A 5,266-nucleotide genomic window follows, 5' to 3' on the forward strand; every position below is an offset into this window, starting at 1 on the left:
TGTTCATTCAGACACCAGCCAACGTTTGTTACAGCTGCTTAAAAGCTAACATGGAGCTCAGCCTCTACCCAGGATTCCATCTATCCAAATGAAATTATTGCTTCCTCCCACTCCAGAGTGTGTCAGGTTAGGCTATCATATTTCATTGCCCTCACCCACCAATCTGGTCTGCTAGAAGAGGATGGAGGAAGGCAGGAGGTCCCTCTTTTGCAGTAGCTTTCATCAGCAATAACGTGACACAATTTACCTCAATCTTTTTGTTTCAAAATTGATACTACCCAGAGTGTAAACTCCAAACAAGGAAATTAGTGAACAGCTTATGTTTTTATTCATCTCTAATCCTACTGGTTGAGTAATAGTTACAATTTGATTATCCCTTGAATACTGGAGTGCTAGTGTTAGCTTTGAGGAATTTACACATATTTGGGGGAAGTCAGAAGTAAGGATATGACAGTGAGACACTGTAGAAGTATCCACAGAGTAAGAAGGCTGAGAAAGCCCTGCTAAAGGAGGGAGTCCCTGAATGTAGAAAGCCATGATGTAGAGTGGAGGGACCACATCTACAGGAGGACGAGCCTGCACATGGAGGCTGTGGGGAGAAAAGTACATTTCAGGAGAAATTAGCATGATTGGAATGGAGAGTGGTAGAAGGTGATTAACTAAAGAAAGAAAATATTTTAAACGCCTCACAGATCCTTTGCAGAAGAATTCATTTTGTAGTACTGAGCTACATTCCCATCTCTTTTTAAAATTTTAAGATGGGGCCTTGTTAAATTGCCCAGGCTGGGCTTAAACTTGGCAATCCTCCTGCCTCAGCCCCCAGAGCACTGGGATTGCAGGTGTCTGCTGCCATACCCAGAGCTTATCAAAGAATTTTTAAGTGACACAATTTTAAAAATGAATTCCAGATAGGAGAATAATATTGAGAGGTAAATGACTCCCAGCAGGGAGAAAATTTAAGAGGCTATTAGAATAAGCTCCACAGGAATAATAAGAACCTTGACTAAGGATGTATTAGGGATGGAAAAAAAAAAAAGAGGTGCACTTGAGAAATGGAAAGATCATTTTGATAAGACAGGGTCAAAAAATGGAATCACCAATCATTTAGTTGTCTGCTTAAGCAACCAATAGGAAACATGAAGAATTTAGGAAAGGTTTAGTTGTTAGATGCACTGGCTTGCGGTTTCCACATGACTTTCAAGAAATGCCCAGTACACAAGTATACACATGAGCTTGAGTTCAAGAATACCAGACATGAAAATATGCACACTGATAGAAGCCAAAGCCATAGGACTGAATATGTCCACACAAAGTACCTGTGAATAACAAAAGTGGGTAGGAAATCAAAGCCAAATTGAACACAAACAGATCCCAGCTTCAGCTGATATCTACCACTCTACATTAAAAATGCACCGTACAACAGCCCCACTCTCCCACATTCCCTAAGTTATGCACTATGCAATTTTTCATGGGTTTTGGAGTCCATTATGGAATTTGTATAATTTAATGCCTATATTTTTTTCTTTGAATTCTGAATTGGTGTAATGAACTGTCAATAGTATTAGGGTGAGGATGAGGACAGGAATAGGCAGGTCACCTGACACCAAGCATGGGTGTGTGTGATTGGAGGTTTTGGAAAAGGGTATCTCAGATAGTTTTCCACAAATTGGAGCATGTGTTGGTTTGGGCTCATTGTTGCAAGGGGAAACAATATTTAATACAGGACACATATTTTATAAGATTATTTATAATAGTCACCCAAAGAACAATATACAAAAGAGTGCAGGAAATCTGTCCACACACTAAGACCAAGGAATCCAACTGAGGGCCTGGATCCCAAGGAAATTTCCTGCATGAGTCCAGCTGAAGGCCTAGAGCTCATAACAATATCTCATGCAGGACTGTTTCATGGATCTGCTACAAAGGCCCAAAGGTCAGTGGTGGAATCTAGGAAGTCTGTGCCAGTGGGATGAATGATCTGTGCCAGCAGCCTGAGGGATCTGCACTGGAGCCAGGAAGCAATGCTCAGAGGAACCAGAGCTCCCCCAAAAGGTACCACAGCCATCCTCAGCAACAGTGAGGTCCTGAGCTCCTCTTATGATCAAGATGGCCAAGTTCCCATCAGGGAAGCCAATGCAGCAAGCCTCTCCAGGAAACCAGCAGTGCACCATCTTCCCCTCCGGAGCCAGAAAGCAATGCTCAAAGTGAGGACCAGAGCTCCCTCAAAGTGAACCGAAGCCATTCTCAGTGCCAACAAGGTCCCGAGCTCCTCAGAGGATGAAAACAGCCAAGCTCATCAGAAAAGCCAGCATGACAAAATCCTCCAACAAACCAACAGCTCCTTACAGCTTCCACCAGCTCCTGACAGCCTTTCTCCACTCCCAATAGCCTAGCCTCTTCTTTTCCAGTACTGCCTCTTATGCTGCTGGCAACAGTCCCCAGGTAGGCCTCCCACACCCAGCACCACGCTTACTCAGTTCAGCTGGGGGTTATAAGTTGACCACCAGTTATCAATCCACAACAGAACAGGAGCATAGCAAGTACCAACACGGATCCCGCTAGCATCAGCCCCAATCCAGAAACTTATTAGGCATCTGGGTACTTGCTATTTGTAAATGTTAGACATCACAAAACATTAGTAGAAACTTTAATGGAAATTAAGGAAACAGTATGGCCAGTAACAACCATTTTAGGATAAATAAAAAGACCATACTCTCCTGCAATTTTTCAAATACCACAAGGCCACACCTTTTCTCAATATTTTATGAATACCTCATGAAGTCAGTTATCCTTTTCAACCAGTATCAGGTCTTGGGGTGTGTTCCTGATTTAGTACTCTGGTCTGCCCCTTCCACTTACCTTCCAAAATCTACTTATCAATAGATTTGAATAATCACTTGGTTGTGTGCCTGGAGCATCTACTTTGTATTAATCAGGTCTCTTTGGGATGTAAGTAACAGGAGCGCCACTCAACCTAGCTGAGACCAAAGAGGAAATAGATTATGTCCTAATTGCCTGGTTCAGACATTGTGCCTGGCCCTTGTCTCTACTTCTTTCTGCTCCGAGCTTCCAGCTTTCAGGCTGATTTAGGGTCCACAAAACAAGGAGTGGCACCACAATTCCTGGCTGTCAGGAATTGTTAGATCTTTGTCAGAACAAAGATCTCAGACTCCTTTTCACTGCTCCCAAGTTCAAAATACCTAAGGAAATCCTGTGATTAAAATAGCCTAAGAAATACATCCACTCACAGCCAAATATTCTGTCCAAAAATGATGGTATTCACAGGAAAAATTGGGAAAAGGGGCAAAATAAGAGACACTCGTCCTATGTACACAGCAGTTTTCCCTCAGTCATTCAGTTCTGTAGGGTGTCTTAACTAGCAGGGAAAGCTTGCTTGAAATCTACTGCATTTTTATTCTGCTCGACCACTCCTTTAGGTTTTGTTTGTTCTCAGGGTGACACTTTATTTCTCTCAACTCTTTTAGATACTGCTGCTTTCAGGAACCATATGTGAAGGCTACCTGTCTTCTGCTCACCTAACAAAACCACAAATGACATGGGAGAAAGTCAGAGCTCAGACAAACAAAATCATCAAAAAGAGACTATTTTTACTGCTGGCTTGCAAGCCTACCAAGTAGGAAGGTTAGAGATTTCAAAGAAAAGAAATCTATCATTTCTTTGAGCTAATTCTGATTTAAAAAAAAAAAAAAAACTATTTAGAGACATATGGTAATTTAAGAAAACAGGAAACCAAAGAACCTGACATTTTGGGGAACTACAAATAAAATCTCCTTAAAAAGTTAACAAGGCAAAGATGAATGTGGATTCTAACACGTCAAGATAGCAGTATTTCGTGATTTGGCTCTGCTGGAAGTTATTATACTAGATCAGAGCCAAAATGGAAACTTAGTTTGATCTACAGTTCCCACTTAAAGAAATCTAAAATGAGCCACAGGGTAATCTAGTTATGGAGTGTTTCTAATGGATCACTGGGCAGATTGGTGGTTCAGTTTTGTTCACTGAATATAAGACATGAGACTGGTGACTGGCTAGAAGACAAGTTTAGAAAGAATGACCACACCCAAAACCAACTGTCAAAGGCCACATTTGAACATAAGTTGTAAAATGTATTAATCACTTTAGTCTATTTAATATTTGATAGCTGTTTATTATACAGAAAGAAATTGTCCCTTTTAATTATAATTTCCTATAATTTCCTTTTTTTTAGATGCACTAAATTTATTTTAAAAATCATAAAATGTGTCTTAGAAAAGAGCATTACATTCTGCACACAGCTCTGAACAAATGCCGGAGACACAAGGACTATTGTTACCTCCCCCTTGTCCCCCCCCCCCTCGTGTTTACAGTGGCCACACAAAGCAAGGTGCTCACAATAATTACCCGGGGGAGGGGCTCAAATCACCAACAATCAACAAAAAATAAAATCCACTCACTCTGCTGCTGCTGTTTTAAAACTTCGATGTTATCATTAGTCATTCGAGAAATGCAAATTAAAACAACACTGAGATTTCACCTTACCCCAGTAAGAGTGGCTATCATTAAGAAATCAACCAATAACAAATGCTGGTAAGGCTGTGGAGAAACAGGAACTCTTCTCCACTGCTGGTGGGAATGCAGACTGGTGAAACCACTGTGGAAATCAGTTTGGAGATTCATCAGCAAACTAGGTCTAGAGGTCCCATTCAATCCAGTTATTCCCCTTCTGGGTATTTTCCCAGAAGATCTGAAAACATCATATCACAGAGATATATGTGCACCCATGTTCATAGCAGCACAATTTGTAATTGCTAAATTGTGGAAGCAACCCAAATGTCCATCCCCTGAGGAATGGACTAAAACCTTGGGGTACTTTTATATAATGGAACATTACTCAGCTATAAAGAAAGATAAACTCGAGGCATTTACAGGTATGTGGTCACAACTAGAGACCATGCTCATAAGTGAAATAAACCAGACCTCCATGTGTAAGCAACATATTGTCTCACTGGTGTAAGAACCTGAAAGAGTGAATAAAAATTAGGAGGTATGATAGACGTTGTGAAACGAAAGGAAAATGCTCAAAAGTAAAGAGCATGTTCTAGATAGAAGTCCTTTGTCTGAGGGGCAATTGGCTAAAATTTTTCCCAGTTTGTGGGTTTTCTTTTTACTTTATTGGTGATTTCTTTAGATGTACAAAAACTTTTCAGTAAGATGAGATCCCAGTTGTTGATTCTTTGAATTATTTCCTGTGCAGTTTGGTTTTTGT

The sequence above is a fragment of the Chinchilla lanigera genome, unplaced genomic scaffold (assembly GCF_000276665.1).
Source record: "Chinchilla lanigera isolate Chin_1 unplaced genomic scaffold, ChiLan1.0 scaffold00028, whole genome shotgun sequence".
Classification (NCBI taxonomy): Eukaryota; Metazoa; Chordata; class Mammalia; order Rodentia; family Chinchillidae; genus Chinchilla; species Chinchilla lanigera.